At 44.6% G+C, this 21,450-nt stretch overlaps 1 pseudogene; it reads left to right on the top strand.

Moving 5' to 3' along the window:
• The first annotated feature begins 1,295 nt into the window (after positions 1 to 1,295).
• LOC127639512 (vitellogenin-like) lies at positions 1,296 to 20,890 on the top strand (annotated as a pseudogene).
• Positions 20,891 to 21,450: the final 560 nt, after the last annotated feature.

Raw genomic sequence — 21,450 nt, 5'->3', positions numbered from 1 at the left:
TCATTAAATGAGATATGATTAATACTAAATTTACATTCCCAGTTCTCACATTTCTGCACAGAATACAGTCAATCTTCACATATGCAATCCACATGCATCCTTCAAAAATAACCCATAACAAGCACTACATTTTAACATACAACTCTTTTGAAAACATATTTAATGGAATTTACAGAATTAAGCAGCTTGTGTAAAATTTGATATTTACCCAAAGAATACTCAAACGATGAACAAAACTGGGAGCTCACTTGTGCAATACATGTTCTCAGGTTCTGACCAGCATGAGACAGCCGGAAAGCGGGTGTCACCAAACTCCAGAGTCGGGACACTCCGCTCTTAAAGGGGCCACATCCAATTTATGACTACAGTTAAATTACATGAAATTTCTCCAATTGGCTATATTTAAAATAAGGTTAAAAAGAAAATACATAATTGATGCTGTATTACTATTAATTAATGTTAATACAGTGCGCACAAGCATTTCTACATTCATTTAAAGGTTAATCCCTTGGAATATACCCGATGATTCAAGAGCATTTAATCTGGAAAGCATTGCTTTCTATTCACATCTGATAATGTTAAAAGGGGCAGATTTGCAAACATTTTAACTAATAAACATCTCAAAGACATCTGAAGAATTGTTCTTTGATCATACAAAAGAAAGCTTGTGCTTCAGCCCTGCTCCACTGAGTGAATGAATGTGGTTTGAGGCACCGGTGTAAACATTGATACAGGAAATCTTATCAGAGTGAACGGACAAATAAATAACGAAAGACAATGAAGGACGGATATCCAAAAACATGTCATTTGAGCAGGTAAGTGCCATATCTTATGCTGTTGTTTTGACTTATTGGAAACATTGATGTTTTGAAATAAATGATGTTACAAAAGTCAGGAAAGGTTCGTTAACATTAGACATAATGATTAATAGTCTAATAAGGTAACACGTTGTAATGTTTTTATAACTGCAGGATATTCTGGCCAAATAGACCACAGTAGTAATTTATAGATTGTCATTGTTACCAACCAGTGGTCAACATCATTTCAAGACTCACATGTCCTTGGCAAGCTTAGAACCAAAGGATTTATTTATATAAATTATTGCTGTTATAAAGAAAAATACACACGTGTGCTAGCAATTGAAAAGTTCTGTACCTGTTACAGTATAATTATTATATATTATAATATAAACAGATGTGTGATTACACAACTATACATAAACCATATCAATAAAATATCTTACCTGTTGAGTAAGAAAAAAGACATCTTTGGGCCACAGAGTTGTGAATCAGACCATGAATCAGCTGCTCCAGTACCACCTGGTTGATTACTCCCCCGACGTCAGGATTCCCTGCCAGCAGCCATTTCCGGCACGCGTCTTGGAGCTGCTTGGAGAAAGCAAACTGGCGGTCATCTTCCCCCAACTTCAAGGACCGGAACAGCTGGCGATACTGTTCCGCACTGCGACCCACCCGCTGCAGGATAGCCTTTGTCAGGTCCACGTAGGCCAGGAGATCAGCTGCCAGCAACTGTTGGGCAGCAAGCTGGGCTTCCCCGGACAGTAATGGAAGGAGCCTGGCCACCCATTGTTCACACGGCCAGCCTCAGATCTCCGCCGTTCTCTCGAAGAGGTCGATGAAGGCCTCCGCATCATCTTGGAAAACCCGGATTTCGGCACCAGTGTAAGGGGTTCTGTTGATAAGGAGGACACGAAGGCGAGTAGCTCCTCTCAAGGTAACTCTTTTATTTTCAATTTTACACAGCTTTTAATTTATAGCAACCAGTTCACTCCCAGACTCTCTCTCTCAAGTGTTGGTGGGGTGGGTCTTTTATCCGCTCTCCCCGTGCTTACTGGAATTAGAGACAGGTGTTAGACATAATTTAGCTCAGGTGTAAGTGCCCTTACCTCTTCCCTCTCTCTGGACGGGCACTTGACCACACCCCTGCTGCCACACTGTCGTTTTCACTTTGTTTTTACAACCAGTGATTCCCCGGAGGTTTGCTGCTTTGAATGATCCGTGGTCTATTTTTCTCGTTCATTGTGACAACAAACTTTCAGCTTCACGCTACTTACACACTAGACACACGCTACAGTAGCCAAAGAATATTTTCTCTGTGTACGGATATGACATCACACACACGGGCAAATTACTTTGTATGCAATTTCCCTTGAAATCCGTCCAGACAGATCTAAAATAAAAATCATTATTATAGATTTATCAAAGTGTATTTGGGTAAAGACATGGTTTATAAGATGGATTTTTGTTGCACTCTCTTATTAATAACATTGTTATTTTATTAATAAAAAATTGTTACATAGTGTAGCTTTAAGTTTATCTGCAGCTAATTTATATTCATACTTCATATATATATATATATATATATATATATATATATATATATATATATTTTATTATCTTCCCTGAGGCCAACTTATAATGTTAGTGAAGTTGTTTGCACCAAAACAGTCATAACTCAGTAATATAATAATTTTCCAACCTGTCTCTGGCCCTCTCTCTGAAATGCTTGCTTTAAGACTTCAATGTAAACACCCACTTTTATGATTGTCTAACATCATGCATCACCTCAAATAATGTCATTTTGAAAAGCTCTAATGATTTGTTGAGCTCTGTTTCTGTTAAGAAGTCTCAAATTTCCACAAAGCAATATTTTGAATTACTAATTTCCTGCGTTTCTGTCAACAATATGCATTATTCTGCAAAATGTGCAAACTGTGTCTAATAATACTGTAAAAAGAAAGATATAAATGTGTCTTAATCTTATAATTAGTTAATTTTACTTTGCACTTGTTCGCACCTTCGCGGATGCCTTTGAGGTCATTTTTAGAGTTATAACTTGGCATCACTTATTTTAAAAACTGCAAATATGCATGATAATGGACAAAGCCGTTCATCTAGTGCATGTTTATGTAGAAAAAGACATTTACATCCAGATAGGCACATGAAGGTGTCCTGTGTAAGTCCCCTTAAAAGTGTTGATGAATCTCCCATGACAGTACCTCTCCCCTCTTTACCTGAGTGGGCAGAGCCAAGGGTGCAATGATGAAAAAAGTGGGTGCTTCTCAATCGGAAGTCTTCAGGATCGTTAGGTTGGATATCTCGGCTGCCACATCATCAAGCACTGTCGAAGGCTGTCTCAATTGTGAGGACACTTGGAAGACAGCTTCATTTTGCAGCCTTCATTTGCCATATTTTGGAGGATGCATCGGGTGTCCCAAATTATTTTAAAAAAGGGCAGAAAATGAGAAGCGTCACCACGGAGGCAGAAACCTTTATGACGCAGCTTACGTTTGTCTCTTTCTTTTCAAGTTTTTATTTGCCATGACAATATGTAGAAAAATAAAAAGTGCAAGAAGTTTAGACAATACAACAAATTAGAAGATACAAAGCACCAAAAAATTAATAAATAAAAATAATACATTTTAAAAGCTTTAAATCTTTTATAGTTTTTACAAATCTAGGGTTCAGTTTTTTTCACAATTAAAAGGATTTAAATATAAATTCTAAGATCAGTGTTGCAAAATTATTATAAAAAGGCTTTTTTTGAGTGACTCTAGCTTTGAAAATAACAAATTTTGCTAAAATGATTTAGAGATTAAGACTCCAAAGCACTCCTGAGACGGGCAACCCAGGGAGAGAGACATCTGCCACGGAGCTGGTATCCAGATCACTCCATCCCCCAGTGGAGGGCCGGGTGATGAATCTTGTGTTTCCTTTTATTTGTTTTCCGTGCCCTCAAAGGGCTGCAGGACCCACATTGTCACAAAAAAAGCAGTTTCCTCACTCCCTGGGTAACTTAGCCGGTGCCCACAACCACTGTTCTCATGGCGATCAGACACCGAGCACTTGCAGTCAGGCCCCCATGAACAAGAACCTTCCACCTTCACGTCCCCAACTGCACCACACTCGTACCTCAGGTCGGCAGGTGGTGACAAGTCTTGAGGTCGTCTCTACAGAACCTCCTCCTCAGATGCATACCCGCCCCAGGCCGGGTACGTGGAGCAAGGTAAGTGCTTCGAGCTTCCCCTCAGCACAACCACCTCGGTACGAAGCAACGCTCCCCAACGTGACGTCGCCTGCTCCCCCCACCGTGAGGCCACACCTCCAGGAACATCATACGTGATTGTCCCCTTAGTGCCCCTCGCCCAGATCTTGGACGCGTGGGTTACGCTTTCCAACCCGTCGCGGTGGCTGGCCAGGACCATCCAACTCGGCTACGCGATTCAGTTCGCCAGGCGCCCGCCCTGCTTCAGCGGCATCCGCTTTACCTCGGTGCAGGGCAAAAATGCCTCCGCCCTGCATGCGGAGATTGCAACCCTTCTGCGCAAGGACTCGATAGAGCCTGTCCCTCAAGCCGAGATAGAGAAGGGATTCTACAGCCCTTACTTTATCATACACAAGAAAGGCAGTGGGTTGCGGGCAATCTTGGACCTGCAATTTCTTAACCTGGCCTTACACAGACTCCCGTTCAAGATGCTGATGCAGAAACGTATTCTAACATGCGTACGGCATCAAGATTGGTTTGCGGCAGTAGACCTGAAGGACGTACACTTTTACGTCTTAATATTACCCCATCACAGACCCTTTCTATGGTTTGCGTTCCATGGCCAGGCATATCAGTACAAGGTCCTCCCCTTCGGTCTGTCCCTGTCCCCTCGTGTCTTCATGACAGTCGCAGAGGCAGCTCTTGCCCTGTTAAAGGAAGTCAGCATTTGCATACTCAACCATCACACTCTCGACAGATGCTCTGTGCACACAGGGACCTGGTGCTCACGCTCCTCAGCCGTTTAGGGCTTTGGGTAAACTGGGAAAAGAGCAAGCTCTCCCCAGTCCAATCTCTTTTCTCGGAAAGGAGTTAGATTCAGTCTCAATGTATCAATGACAGCGGGCCTCACAAGCGAGCACGTGCAGTCTGTGCTGAACTGCCTTGGTACATTCAGACCGGGCACAGCATTTCCACTGAAACAATTTCAGAGGCTCCTGGGGCAGATGTGCTGACAAACAGCTGGCCCCGGGGGCTGCACAAGTATGCATTTCCCCCAGTGAGCCTACTAGCACAAGTCCTGTGCAAGGTCAGGGAGGACGCGGAACAAGTCACTCTCGTGGCCCCCTACTTAACCACTAAGTCTATGTTCTCGGATCTCACGCCCCTCACGACAGCACTTCCATGTCAAATTCCCCTGAGTAAGGACCTTCTTTCTCAGGGACGGAGCACCCTCTGGCATCTGCGCCCAGACCTCTGGAACCTCTATGTCTGGCCCTTGGATGGGATGCGTAAGATCTAAACAGTCTACTACCAGCCGTTGTAGACACGATCACGCAAGCCAGAGATCACTCTACCAGGCATTTTAATGCTCTAAAGTGCCACTTATTTGCAAATTGGTGTTCTTCCCAATCTGAAAACATACAGAGGTGTGCTGTCAGGTCAGTGGTCTCATTCCAGCAGGAGAGGCTGGAGGGGTGGCTGTACCCCTCCACCTTGAAGGCTTATGTAGCCATCATAGTGGCTCACCACGATGCAGTGGCGGGTAAGTCATTAGGGAAGCACGACTTGATCATCAGTTTCCTTAGAGGAACCCGGAGGCTGAACCCTCCTAGGCCATGCCTTTTCCCCTTATGGGATCTATCCATGGTCCTCTCGGTTCTTCAGAGAGCCCCGTTTGAGCCGCTAGAGTCAGTCGAACTAAAGTCCCTCTCCTTGAAGACGGCCCTCCTGATTGCATTCACTTTCAAGAGGGTTGGGGGCCTGCAAGCACTCTCTGTCAGTGATACTTGCATGGAGTTCGATCCGGCAGACTCTCAAGTCATCCTGAGACCCCGACTGGGCTATGTGCCCAAGGTTCCTTCAACCCCTTTCAGGGATCAGGTAGTGAACCTGCAAGCACTGCCCTGGGAGGAGGCAGATCCAGCCTTAGCATTGTTGTGTCAGGTGCATGCATTGTGCACCTATTTGGATCGCACGCAGAGCTTTAGACACACTGAGCAGCTCTTTGTCTGCTTTGGTGGACAGCGAAGAGGAAATACTGTCTCCAAACAGAGGCTTGCCCCCTGGATCGTGGACACAATTGCGTCGGCCTACCAGACCCAGGCCGTGCCCACCCCCTTGCAGGTTCGAGCATACTCTACGAGGAGTGTGGCATCCTCGGTGGCACTGGCCAATGGCACCTCTCTAGCAGACATCTGCATAGCGGCGGGCTGGGCAACACCCAATACCCCCAGTCGCTGTGTTTGTAGAGCTCCTCCCCATCATTTACATTTACATTTATTCATTTGGCAGACGCTTTTATCTAAAGCGACTTACAAAAGAGGAAGAACATCAGCGAATCATCTTAGGGAGACAGTGGTACAAAAAAGTGCCATATTACAAAGTTTCACTATCATCATAATAGTATACAAAACAGATTTAAGTGCAACAAGAAATGTAAATATATATATATTTTTATTTTTTTTTTATTTTTTTTTTTATTTAATTTTTTTTATTGACCGGTTAAGTGCTTTTGGAAAAGATGTGTTTTTAGCCGTTTTTTGAAGATAGAGAGTGAGTTAGCTTCCCGGATTGAGTTGGGAAGGTCATTCCACCACCGTGGTATGATGAAACTGAAAGTCCGGGAAAGTGTTTTGGTGCCTCTTTGTTTTGGTACGACAAGGCGACGTTCCTTAGCCGACCGCAGGCTTCTGGTGGGAACGTAGCTCTGCATAAATGTTTTAAGGTATGCTGGAGCAGACCCAGTGACTGTTTTATATGCCAGCATCAGGGCCTTGAATTTAAAACGGGCATGAACCGGCAGCCAGTGGAGAGAGACAAAGAGTGGTGTAACATGTGCTCTCTTAGGTTCATTAAAGACCAGACGTGCTGCTGCATTCTGGATCATTTGGAGAGGTCTAATAGCACATGCAGGAAGGATGAGAGCGTTACAGTAGTCCAGTCTAGTTATGACAAGGGACTGAACGAGCAGTTGTGTGGCATGTACAGAGAGGAAGGGTCTTATCTTCCTGATATTGTAGAGTGTAAATCTACAAGATCTTGCAGTTTTTGAAATGTGGTCTGTGAAATTTAGCTCATCATCAATGGTTACCCCTAGATTTCTGACCGTTTTGGAAGGCGAAACTGTAGTTGGACCCAGCTGCACGGTGATGTTGTGTTCAACAGCCGGGTTGGCTGGAAAGACAAGGAGTTCGGTCTTGGCAGGGTTGAGTTGAAGGTGGTGTTCCTTCATCCAGGCCGAGATGTCTGCCAGACAGGCAGCGATTCGAACGGTCACTGTGGTGTCGTTGGGCTGGAAAGACAAGTAGAGTTAGCGTGTCATCAGCGTAGCAGTGGTAAGAGAAACCATGTGACTGGATGATGGGTCCCAGTGATGTTGTGTATATGGAGAAGAGAAGTGGCCCAAGCACTGATCACTGAGGTACCCCAGTAAGTAACTTGTGTGGCTTGGATACTTCCCCTCTCCATGCTACCTCAAAGGACCTTTCTGAGAGATAAGAGTTGAACCAGTCAAGCACAGTTCCAGTGATACCCAGTTTAGAGAGGGTGGAGAGTAGGATCTGATGGTTGACTGTGTCAAAGGCAGCAGAAAGGTCCAGCAAAATCAGAACAGACGATCTCGATTCAGCTCTCGCCTGTCTCAGTGACTCGATGACAGACAGCAGGGCAGTCTCAGTGGAGTGTCCACTTTTGAAGCCCGACTGATTGTCATCCAGCAGTTTGTTCTGTGAGAGATAGGACCATCAACATCAAGTCAGGACCTACCACCGCGCCACTTCCATATGTGGATGATAAGCCCATGTGATGTATTTTGCCACGTTAACCTCCCCTGCTGGGCATGATGTGGTCTCCGCGGGGTCTTTTCCCCCTGAAAGAATAGGATAGGAAAAGAAAGTTAAAGCGTGTATGTTATTGTGTTAGATGGCCCCAGCCGCATCTAAAACTCTATGGAGGGAAAAATATAGAGAGATAAGGCAGCAGCTGGCACGTCCTGCTCCCATGATAGTTACGTCGCTTCCCCACCTCTGGGATGTGGGGAAATACATGACGTCTTTTGGGGCGTTGGGGAAAGTTACATGCAGTCTGATGCACCTGCTATTTTTTGCATGGCTAGGCTTAAATGGGTGAGGTTTTGGTGCCTGTGAATCAATGTCAGAGTACAAGGGATAAGAATCAGAGTCAGGGAAGACTTTGAGCTTTCTAGCTGACTTGGGACCTGTGCGAGAATGACTAGCAATACCCAAAATAATAAGAGTAACAGTGTTAGTGTTACTATGAGTATCAGTCATATGAGAAATAGAAACAATCAATACATACACATTCATGCATACCCAGTTGATGGTCTTAGCTGGGGATCGGTTTCCATCTCATCCTCCATATCCTTGTGGTACGGGTGTTCCTGCAGTAGTTCCTGGTCCAGCAGATCTTCCTCCTATGTGCTCAAGCCCTCATGAGCCTTGTCCTCCTCTGCTATGAACCTAGGCTCATCAGCAGTCAGCTCCCTCCTCCTCTTGAGGGTGCTGAGCAGGGAGCCATAGTCTCTATCCATCTCTACAACAGAAAAAAAGTACAACAATTGGTAGCCAGCAGTGTGTTCTTCATAAATCCATACACTGAATAGTCACCAAAGGCTTGCAGACTAACCAGAATGTCCAACTGCAGACAGCCCTCTCACACTTTCCTTGTGAACAGGAAGCTACACACAATCTAAATGCAGTCGCTGCAGTGTGTGGAGTTCTTGCTCTGGACATGTTGAAAACAGAGAGTGAAAGGTTAGTGCAGGCAATTTTAAATAAATCAAAGTCAAAGAAATCTATTAAACAAAATGTATTTCTATGTAGAATGGGTGATTCTCACTAAACCTGTCAGAGGGTTTAGTGAGAAGGAATTTCATATGTGAATTTCAAACTGAAAGTTTGTTTATTTGTATTTTTTTTTACTGTGTGATGGACCATCTACCATTATTTATTACATGGGAAAATCAACAAGCTAGATAAATTATCTGACTAGCAGGCAGTTAAAAAATAAATAAAAGTCTGAACAGTCAGGTGGACTTTTCACAAGCGACAAAATTGGCAAAAAAAGTTATTGATATTTAGTTAAAAATTTACATAGTATTGCTAGCTAATGTTTATATAGCAAGTTTCACAGAAACTGCCAAAAAACATTTATATAAAAAGAGGCTTGCCGATGACTGTCATATTTTTTCCAGACAAAAAACTAGCTAGCAGCACTACTACAAATAAATGATTTGTAACTAAAAAGGTTTGACTATGTTCCACAAGTAACAAAATTGTTAAAAAAGTTATTGATATTTAGCAAAAAAATTGCTAGCTAATGTTTATTTTACAAGTTTCAGAGAAATGTGCTTAAAAATAGAGGCTAACTGCCTGTCCGATGAATGCCGTAATTTTTACCAGAAAAAAATAGCATTACTCCTACAAATAAATGCTTCGTATCTAAAACGTTTTGACTTTCAATAGACAATATTGACAACACATGTTAAATAACTTGTCTTACCTTGAAATATCACCTCAGTTTTCATTTAGATTCAGTAAATCCAACACTTGAGGTAATCTCCCATGGCTCCGCTCAGGCAAATGGAGGATGATGCAGATGAAGATACATTTATAATTCATGTCTAGTAACCCATTAACCAATCATATGTGCCTTTAGCTTATATAGTCATGAGTATCTGGCAGTTTTCAGAAATAAAATCGGTGATTGGACGATGAAGATATTGAGACAGGAAACATGGGAATAACTGTTCAAATTTGAACGCTCCGGCTGGAAAGGGTTAAACTATATGTAATGTATAAACATAGCTCTAAGAGCTGAGCAGATAGAATAGTTTGGTGATTTTGCAGATTAATTGCTCATATTGAGTATGAGTTTGTTGCGTTTTTATATCGGCAGTGTCTGAATCCCTTAGATTATTCTTGAGAGAACGTGACACGCCAAATACTTTGACAAGTGCCGTTTTTGCCATCCTTTAAACAAAGTAAGCCTCAATGACTCAAAGAGCCACAGTCAGTAAAACTGAATTCCTGCATTCCTGTCTGGTATAAGCATTATTTCTGTGAGGTGTGAGCAAAGTGTGCAATCTGTGTCTTATAATACTGTGATAAGAAGGTGTGATCCAGTTCCCAGTAATGCTTTGCAGTATGAATAAATTATGCAAATGACAACGACTGCTCATAGTTTTTTTGTTTGCTGATTTTATTTATGCTGCTGTAATTGTATTTGTTTTAACTTGCAGTGATTTGTCATTTTGTGCTCAGAGCTCATCTTTTAGGTAATATGGAGTTTCATAACAAAGATCAGGAGGGTCATATTCATTTAATCCGAAAAATCACATCGCCAAAGTAAGCATATTTAAACAGCTACTTACATCCATGCTGCAACGATTCCTCCAGCATCCCTCCACCACCCCAACTCCTCCCATCTATCAAGTTCAGGGGTGTTTCTGAGCTTGGGTGAAGTCTCGATCCTTGAGCCCTTCTCCAGGGACAGCAAGCCAAATGTTTTTACACTATCCTCATTACAGGATTACATTAACTTGCAAACTACTGAAATGTTGTTTTTGGATGTCACCATTTTTGTGATTTGTATGTCAAATAATCAGGTCCACACATGTTGCATGAAAACGTTTGCTCTAAAAGAAATGTGCCAGAAGTCAAATTCAAAATAAAAGTCATTAATGTTAACAACCTTATTATATTTTTATTGATTATTTGTTTTCCTGTGCCCCCGATGGCCAGTCTGCACCTGTCTGTATTACAATTAGCATTTTTTTAGTCCTCCTGCGGTGCCCAGGTACTTCCTTGAAGAATTTAATGACAAATGCTCCTTTGGCTGTCATTTTGTGTTTGTCACATTCAGTACGAGTAGTTTTGTCTGATTTTATTTTATTACATTTGTTGCCTTTTCATGCCACAACATAACAAGGTTAAAAAGTTGGATTTTGATCACCTTACAACTCCCGCTGGGCTTCGTAGAAGGGTTGGAGAAAAAGTACCAAAAAAATCCAGAACATCTGGGGACACATCAGCCATTCTTTGGCCTTCTTCACAGCTCTCCAGCTTTTCCAGTAGTTCAGCATACACATCCTTGACAGACTTGAGCGTGAGAAATACAGTGCTGTAACATGTTTCTCCCATCTGCAGAACAGACTTGGATAAGTGGCTTGCCAGACCGCTTTGTTTCACGAACCGGACTACTTTCTTGACAGCCAGCAACGTTGCACAAACCTCTGAGACTGTTACTAGGTCGTAAGGTCATAATACAGCAACAATAATCTTGGTCTGTGTCACATTCCTGTGTTGTCTGCCCTATGTTCTCTGTTTCACTAATCACGTTTATGTCACGTTTCCTTGTTGTCCGCTCCGTGTTTTCCGTTTCACCCGTCACCGATCCCGTTCCATGTCACGTTTTCCCTGTTGTCCGCCCTGAGTCTCACTGTCCGTGTGTGAAACTGCACTTCCCACAATTCCCGGATCACGCTCCCAGCCCTGATCACTGTGTTATTGTCCGCACCTGTCTGTTATTTTGTCATTACCTTGTCTGTTTATTTAAACCCCGCTTTCTCCCCTTCCCGCTGTCGTTCGTTGATGTTCCATGTCTCCGCTTATGTATTGTTTGACTCTCTCTTCGTGTTCCCTGCCTGTCTGTCAACCCGTTCATGGTTACCCCATTATCTGTCCGTCCAAGGTTACCCTGTCGTTCTCCGCCCTCCATTTCCTCTTGTATTTAGTTTGCCTTTTTCCCATCGAGGACTTTCTTTTGTTCCTGTATTTTGTTTATTCTGTTCTTTTGTTTCAATAAAGCCCGCATTTGGATCCACACTCCCATCTGCCTTCTCCTACTTCCACAATTCATAACAGAACGAATGACCCAAAAATGGATCCAGCGGCATTACGTGCGAGTTACCAGCTCCTCTGTTTGAAGCAAGATGACCGCCCAATAGAGGACCACATTCGCGACTTTCTCCATCTGGCGAACTTTACAGACTTTCCGGACTCAGCATTGGTGGTCTTCTTCAGGGACAACTCGCTGAGGGAGTGGTTGCCACAGGCAACGCACGGCTGGACTCTCTGCGACTTCCTGGAGGCGACCCTGCTAGTGTGTGGCTCACTGCTCACTGTGGGCGTTGCTGAGGAGGTTACAACCTCACCACCCACAGTGGAGACCCCTCAGCCATCCCTGGAGCTCCCTGTCACACCAGCCCCACCTGTCAGCGCGCAACCCCCCATGCCAGTTGCTTCCCTTGAACCTGCACGGTCAACTTCGTCCGCCCGGAGGAGGAAAAGAAGACGGGCTTCCGCCTCCCGGCCCACGACTGCCCTGGTCTGCGAGCCAGAGCCCACGCCTGCCCCGGTCTGCGAGCCCGAGCCCACGCCTGCCCCGGTCAGCGAGCCCGAGCCCTCTTCAGCCACGGTCAGCGAGCCCGAGCCCTCGTCAGCCACGGTCAGCGAGCCTGAGCCCTCGTCAGCCACGGTCAACGAGCCTGAGCCCTCTTCAGCCACGGTCAACCAGCCGAGCCCTTAGCCCCCGATGTCAGTGAGCCAGCGCCTGTAGCCTCGACCGTCCCTGAGATAGCGCCTGTAGCCTCGATGGTACCTGAGCCAGCGCCTGTAGCCTCGACGGTCCCTGAGCCAGCGCCTGTAGCCTCGACCGTCCCTGAGCCAGCGCCTGTAGCCTCGACTGTCCTTCAGCCAGCGCCAGTAGCCATGACCGTCCTTGAGCCAGCGCCAGTAGCCATGACCGTCCAAGAGCCAGCGCCAGTAGCCATGACCGTCCAAGAGCCACCGCCTCTCGAGCCTTCCAGGGCTCCTCCTCTCGAGCCTCCCAGGGCTCCGCCACTCAAGTCTCTCGAGTCTTCCAGGGCTCCTCCTAGACCCGTCTCTGTCTTGTGGCCGCCTCCCAGGCCTCCTAGACCTGTCCCTGTCTTGTGGCCACCTCCCAGGCCTCCTGAACCTGTCCCTGCCCCTTGGACTACCCTCTTGCCCTCTGTGCCCCCCGGACTTCCTGTCTGCCCTGTATGCCCCCGTGGACTGCCTAACTGCCCCTTGTGCCCCCGTGGACTGCCTAATTGCCCCCATGGATTGCCTAATTGTCCCTTGTGCCTCCTTGGTCTGTCTCTGTGTCCCTTGTGCCTCCTTAGTCTGTCTTTGTGTCCCTTGTGCCTCCTTAGTCTGTCTTTGTGTCCCTTGTGGCCCCTTTGGTCTATATGTTTTCCCCCTTTTCTAGCCCCTCTCTCCTTGAACATTTGCTTATTTTTTCTATTCTTTTTAGGACCATCTGGAATCCGGTCCTTTTGAGGGGGGCTATGTCACGTTCCTGTGTTGTCTGCCCTATATTCTCTGTTTCACTAATCACGTTTATGTCACGTTTCCTTGTTGTCCGCTCCTTGTTTTCCATTTCACCCATCACCGATCCCGTTCCATGTTACGTTTTCCCTGTTGTCCGCCCTGGGTCTCACTGTCCGTGTGTGAAACCGCACTTCCCACAATTCCCGGATCACGCTCCCAGCCCTGATCACTGTGTTATTGTCCGCACCTGTCTGTTATTTTGTCATTACCTTGTCTGTTTATTTAAACCCCGCTTTCTCCCCTTCCCGTTGTCGTTCGTTGATGTTCCATGTCTCCGCTTATGTATTGTTTGACTCTCTCTTCGTGTTCCCTGCCTGTCTGTCAGCCCGTTCATGGTTACCCCGTTATCTGTCCGTCCAAGGTTACCCTGTCGTTCTCCGCCCTCCGTTTCCTCTTGTATTTAGTTTGCCCTTTTCCCATCGAGGACTTTCTTTTGTTCCTGTGTTTTGTTTATTCTGTTCTTTTGTTTCAATAAAGCCCACATTTGGATCCACACTCCCTTCTGCCTTCTCCTACTTCCACAATTCATAACAGTCTGTTACCCACACCACCTTAGTCATTACAAAGGGATCAAATTTCAGAAATGACACAAGCTGCTTCTGAAATTCCTTGCTAATATTTTCAGCTGTTTTAGCATCATTGTGAGGGAACATGGCAGTTGTGAGTACATTTCTCTTCAACTTGAAATCTGATGTTATATAGTGACATGTAATCGCTATTTAACTGACCTTGCGGTAATCATCAGTCCACATGTCTGTGGTCATCCCAACATTAACTGAACACATTACCTCTTTTATCTCAGCAACAATCGCTTCTCTTTTTGTTGTTGCCTTTTCGTGGCATCTGCGAGAGACAGTCATGGGGTCAGGCAGCAACTTTTCAGCAGACAGGCGGCCATAGGCTGCTCCGGCGTTAATTAGTTCCTGGGCTAACTTTAAAAATCTGCCTCCAGCCACCGTTTGAAATTGCAGCAGAAATCAACACACTTCTCATTGACTTGGGATCTGGCATTAGCTGGCACTGGCTTCGAGAAGAACTCGGACAGTGATAACTGTCTCGTGCTAGTAGAGCTAGCTGTAGCGCAGCAGTGCTCGACATGCCGTTGCAGATTAGATGTTCCTATTTTTTTGCTGTCATGAGCAAGAATAGTTTTACAGATTCTGCACTGCACGTGACCAATTGGCTCCTTGTTTGTTGTGGTATTTAAATCAAAATTCTTCCAAAATGAAGCTTTTCCAGAAGCATTAGGAAGTTTTAGAAACTCCCCACGCTCCAACTTCTCCCTGATGCTCTGCATGGTCAACTATGAACTGTCACATGTATGCTAATGCACATGTACATGCGTATAGGCCATGTATTATATTTATAATATGAATTATAGTATTATATAATCCATCCATCCATCTTCAACCGCTTATCCTAAGTCGGGTCGCGGGGGAAGCTGCTCCAGCAGGGGGCCCCAAACTTCCCTATCCCGAGCCACATTAACCAGCTCTGACTGGGGGACCCCAAGGCGTTCCCAGGCCAGTGTGGAGATGTAATCTCTCAACCTAATCCTGGGTCTTCCCCGAGGCCTCCTCCCAGCTGGACGTGCCTGAAACACCTCCCTAGGGAGGCGGCCAGGGGGCATCCTTACCAGATGCCAAAACCACCTCAACTGACTCCTTTCGCCGCAAAGGAGCAGCGGCTCTACTCCGAGCTCCTCACGGATGACTGAGCTCCTCATCCTATCTCTAAGGGAGATGCCTGCCACCCTTTTGAGGAAGCCCATTTCGGCCGCTTTTACTCGCGACCTAGTTCTTTCGGTCATGACCCAGCCTTCGTGACCATAGGTGAGGGTAGGAACAAAAATTGACCAGTAGATCGAGAGCTTTGCCTTCCGGCTCAGCTCTCTTTTTGTGACAACAGTGCGATAGAGCGAGTGCAATACCGCCCTCACTGCCTCGACTCTCTGGCCAACCTCCCGCTCCATTATCCCCTCACTCGTGAACAAGAGTCCGAGGTACTTTAACTCCTTCACTTGGGGCAATACCTCCTTCCCTACCTGGAGTACGCCCTCCATTGGTTTCCTGCTGAGAACCATTACCTCAGATTTAGAGGTGCTATTCCTCATCCCAGCCGCTTCACACTCGACTGCCAAGCGATCCAGTGAGAGCTGAAGGTCACGGACTGATGAAAACATGAAGACAACATCATCTGCAAAAAGCAGCGATGAGATCCCCAGCCCACCGAACCGCACACCTTCCCCACCCCGACTACGCCTCGATATCCTGTCCATGAAGATCACAAACAGGATTGGTGACAAAGCGCAGCCTTGGCGGAGACCAACCCCCACATGGAATTAACTCGACTTCGTGCCGAGGACCCAGACACAGCTCTCGCTTTAGACGTACAGGGATTGGATCACCCTAAGAAGGGACCCCCCCCCACCACGTACTCCCGCAGCACCTCCCAGGGGACCCGGTCATACGCCTTCACCAGATCCACAAAACACATTAGACCGGATGGGCATACTCCCAGGCCCCCCTCCAGGATCCTTGCGAGAGTAAAGATCTGGTCCGTCGTTCCACGGCCAGGACTAAAACCGCATTGTTCCTCTTCAATCCGAGGTTTGACAATCGGCCGAACCCTCCTCTCCAGCACCTTGGAGTAAACTTTACCAGGGAGGCTAAGTGTGATACCCCTGTAGTTGGCACACACTCTCTGATCCCCCTTTTTGAAGAGGGGAACCACCACCCCGTTCTGCCACTCCTTAGGCACTGTCCCAGATTTCCACGCAATGTTGAACAGGCATGTCATCTATGACACCCCCTCCATATCCAAAGCTTTCAGCATTTCTGGTTGGATCTCATCAATCCCCGGGGCTTTGCCACTAAGGAGTTGTTTGACTACCTCAGTGACCTCCCCCAGGGAAATAGAATCTGATCCCCAATCAGCCTCCGGCTCTGCCTCTAGCATAGAGGGCATGTTGGGATTTAGGAGTTCTTCAAAGTGTTCCTTCCACCGCCCAATAACCTCCTCGGTTGAAGTCAACAGCATCCCATCTTTGCTGTATACAGCTTGGATGGTTCCCCATTTCCCCCTCCTAAGGTGGCGGACGGTTTTCCAGAAGCACTTTGGTGTGGACCGAAAGTCCTTCTCCATGGCTTCTCAAAACCTTTCCCACACCCACTGCTTTGCCTCCCTCACGGCCGAGGCCACAGCCCTTCGGGCCTGTCGGTACCTTGCAACTGCCTCCAGAGACCTCCGGGACAACAAATCCCAGAAGGCCTCTTTCTTCAGTCGGACGGCTTCCCTGACCACCAGTGTCCACCATGGTGTTCGAGGGTTACCGCCCATTGCGGCACCTAAAACCTTGAGGCTGCAGCTCTCCACCGCGGCTTCGGCAATGGAAGCTTTGAACATTGGCCACTCCGGTTCAATGTCCCCAACCTCCGCAGGGATGCCTAGTATTATATTATATAATATGTGATATTATTTATAATTATAGGCTATATATTACTTGTATTATTTTGGAGCACGATTATGGGCACAATGAAAGGAGAGAAGTTAAAGGATCCCGAGTCCGACCCGAGCACTATCTATTAAAAAATAAATTGGCCCAAGCCAGATTAATGCTACAGTAGGCTATGTGTTTACTAGGGTGTTCTCTATGGTTGCTGGGGCATGCTATGCAGTTGTCAAGGTGATCTGCTGTGTGTTTGGGCTCATTGTTACAGTATGTGGTTGTCAGGTTGCTTTTGATATATTGTGAAAACATGCAGTTGCTAGGGTGTTCTGGGTGGTTACTATTTGGCCCAAATGAAGAGAGCCCACTCCACAAGTTTCTGTTCTGATCAATAAAAATGTCTCAGCTTCCTCATTCAATATTACACTCTGTTGTGGACTGAATTTTTTGTATCATCTTATGTCTAATCCACATATGTTTAACACATAGTCAATACAAACACTATTTCAGTTATATTGTGGGTTAAACTGTCCTCCAGAAAAGTTCATACTTACAAGTTCAGAAGTCGTAGTTTCAAAGTAATGAGTGTTCAAGTGATTTTAGTTTGACGGAATGGAACAGTTTCACAATTTTTCATCTTTTTCGCTTTCTAAAAAATATTTTTGCGTATTTTTTGGAAAAAGTTATTCTTCATCAATAGGACATTAATGCATTCAATCTAAACTGTACAGTCACCAGTTAGCTCGATTCTTGCCATACCTAAAATGTAATCAAACAATCAGACAAACAATCAGTGTTTCACAGTGGACATTGACCTGGAGGATGACATGATGACCAGGGTAACCTAACTTCTTATTTAAATATATGTACAAAAATGATGACCAATGAAAACTGTTGTCTCACACATTCTCAAATACGTAAAAACATCTGTTAATAATTCATTAAAGAATTAATATTTTGTCAGAAAAAGTACTAAGAGAGCTGTTGTGCTTGCCCTGACTGTAGCCCTAAAAAAAAAAAAAATCTCAGTCCGACTTACATTTTTTTTTATTTAAGGGTGACTTCTCATAAGAACAAATGATATCTCTTGAAATCTAAATTATATTGTCATATTTGTTTCTTTTAGCAAGTCAACAGATCAACCTTGGTAAGTAGTACAATTTGACGCTACTAAGCTCTGAAGCAATTAATTGTTAGTGTTCCACTGTGAGACAATACTAAACGTGCTAGCTAGCACCAGCTGTTAAAAGCAACAATCATCGGTTAAAATGCAAATGCTCCCTTGCTGCTCCTGGATCCTCTACTTTATGAGTACAGTGGCATCTGGCCCAAGGATTCTTTTGTTCCAGCCACTAAACTCACCTCAGCACTGGCTCCTCAACTCCAGATTCCCATCAAGTTTGAGTATGCTAATGGTGTGGTTGGAAAGGTATTTGCCCCTGCAGGAGCCTCCCCTACTGTCAATAACTTGCACAGAGGAATCCTCAACATCCTTCAGCTCAACCTAAAGAAGACCCAGAACATCTATGAACTGCAAGAGGTAAGAAAGTGATTTAAGTACAAACTGTATCTATTTAAAAGGTCTGCATTCTCACTTTTCTACTTGTTTTCTAATTTTGGAGTTCAGGGAGTGTGCAGGACCCACTATGTCATCAATGTTTTTATTATTTATCTTGAAATGCTTGAAAATAAAACTTGACTTTGCTTGCAGTTCAGGGCACCCCGTGGAGCCTCAACGGCAGTTAGCAGTGGAAGCACTGGATCTAGCTTTGAGGATATTCAGAAACAGGTGAATCAATTTGTTTTATTAAAATGTTAATACATTGTTTTGTGCGTTATATTACAAAACCCAAAGGTGAACTTTGGTGAACTACTAAAATGTTCAATGGTTATTGTTCATGTTTTCAGGCAAGTTCCTCGGAAATTCTATTCCACCTGTTTTACTATCATTGCCCGTGCCGTAAGAGTTGACCAAAAGCTGATGGGCTACCAACTTGCTGCCTACTTTAACAAGCCAACTGCAAGAGTGCAGATCATTGTTTCCTCAATTGCTGAAAATGACAACTTGAAGATTTGAGCTTATGGTGTCCTGAAGTCTGTAAGACTGGAACTTGTGATACTAAAAAAACAAAAAAACTTCATACTAAAGCAAATTGACTTCATTAAAATTAAGCACAAACATACTTTTTTTAGGCCAAGTTTGCTTGGGGTCCAGAGTGTCAACAATATGCTGTTACTGCTAAAGCTGAGGCCGGTGTTCTTGGAGAATTCCCTGCTGTCCGTCTAGAGCTGGAATGGGAGAGGCATGTCCGTAACTACCATTGAGGACACCGGTATATTGAGAACGCTCTGTATTTTTTTCTTGAAGTGTCGTTTCATTGGGAAGTGAAAATAGCCAACGAGACAATTATCCTTGCATCAACGGAAAGTCACGTGACACGTATGTAAAGGGATCAATGGAAAGGAGGCGAGAACTGGCTTTTCAATATAAATAATAGTTTTAATGATAAGCTCAAAAGACCACATAAACACACACATGACGGACATGTCCGTAAACGATCTCTCTCTCCCGCACGATACTCTGCAGTCGACCTTTAAACCTCGGAGGCTTGATTAGCCTAATACGGGACCGGGTGAGTATGATCACGACCCGGCCCCGCCCTCCTCCCTGCCACATTCCTCCCTCGTTCTCTCAGGCTGGGGAGCCCCCGGCCGCCGCTTGTTCCTCGGCCACTCCTCCACCCTCTATCGGACGACAGCCGCGCCTCTCCGGGCGGATCCGAGGCAGTCCTCCAGCCCCTGGCGGACGGAACACCCCGCCGCGTTCTCGGGGAACAGAAGGGATCTCCCCCGCCCCTGGCAGCGGTTCTCTCGCTCCAGGCGGTCGGCAGTGAGCCCCTCCCCGCTCGCGATCGGCAGTCTTAAACCCTGGCGCGTTTCAGCGGCCGGTAGGCGACTCTTCCGCCCTGCCACAACGTACTTGCAGATACTGCTGTCATGTCAAAACGAAAGTAGTCGGCTGTAGCTGAGTTTTTCCTAAAAATTAAAAACCAGTGTCTCGCACAGCTCATATAAACTCTCACATAAACTTAAAATTTAACTTCAAACTGAAGTTTATGTGAGCTGTGCGAGACACTTTGTTGCGTTATCCCAAAAGAGTCCTGCAAAGTTGGGATGCTTCTGGCCACAGAAGAATGGTTACTTGTTTTGATAAAAGGTGAGACTGAATTACTGAAAGCTAAAGGTATTCTTTATTATTTTATGTATTGTATGTATGCATTGCAGTACAGGTGTTGTATCAACAGTTGAGCCAACTGAACTGATAATGGAAATATTTTTCTATCAATTACAGTTAGTGGTGAGAACCCAAGTCCATTTCAGAGGATGCATACACCCTAATATAGTATATAATATAATATAATATAATGTAGTGTATACTACAAATGGATCTCCACCATTTCAGAGGTTGCATAAGAAGCCACAACTACCTATAGGTTATATTTCAACAGTTCACACCCAGATACGGGAAAACACACACACACACACACTACACAGTTCGCTATTTTTGTTATTTCAGTTGTTATTTTTGACCTCTGTTTTTTTAAAATCCTGGTTACGGCCTTGAGGAGAGGCTTCCAATAATTGTCACTACCTATGCCAAAAAGTATAGTTCATCAAACACTTCACATGAAATCTTTTTGATATGTTAAAATGGAAAATAGTGTTAATTATTTTCTCTTCTCTGGGGCATCACTTAGGCTGACTAACACATCACTATGGCAGCTCTCCAGGCTGAATTCAAGCTTGAAAGAGCCACAAACTGTGAGAAAGAGGTTGAACTGACCGTGGCCTTGCCAACTCAAGAGGACCCTGAATATCATTGTTAGGATTCCAGTGATCAGAGGCCAATAGTTTGTCTTTAAAGTATTTATAATAGATGTGATAAGAAAAAGACAATTAATTATTTTTGTATCTTTTGCTCTAGATGACAATGTCAAGGATGGCTGTTCCTCTCTCCGTTGCTGTTCCCATCAATCCAGAACGTTTTCTATTCATATTGATATAGAAACTCTGCAGAACCCAGAACTACTTCTAGATACAATAACTAATTAAAAATCAGATTTTACATGTTCTACAAACATTGTTAGCAGTTTTGATTAATTTTTTATTGTTGTTTTGACCGTTTATTGAATGTTACCTTAGTTATGTAACATTAATACATTTCCTGTAAATGTATGAACATGTGAATAGTTTTCAATTTACAATAAGGTCCAGCAATACTCATTATGTAGGATTTTTAATAGCTAGCTAACCTACAAACCAGGGCCGGTTCCAATGTTTTATCACTACTAACTATCAACTATTATGAAGAGAAAGGAAAAAACACTGGACACTACCACAGCTTGCAAGAACAATCAATACGTATTACAAGGTTTTGGTCATGCAAATTTCTGCCAAAATGCCCAATGACAGTCATATAACCAAAAAGAATTAATTAAATATCAATTGAAAGCATTTTACAACACATTGAAATTTCTCAAAATTACTCTTACTTTTTAAGTAGCCTAATATAGCAGTACCATGGCACTGGCACTGGTAGGTAAAGATCCACTGCTGTAAGTGATT

The sequence above is a fragment of the Xyrauchen texanus genome, chromosome 48, assembly GCF_025860055.1.
Source record: "Xyrauchen texanus isolate HMW12.3.18 chromosome 48, RBS_HiC_50CHRs, whole genome shotgun sequence".
NCBI classification, from domain to species: domain Eukaryota; kingdom Metazoa; phylum Chordata; class Actinopteri; order Cypriniformes; family Catostomidae; genus Xyrauchen; species Xyrauchen texanus.
Note: the sequence above shows the minus strand (reverse complement) of the source record. Positions and strands in the feature narration are given on the sequence as shown.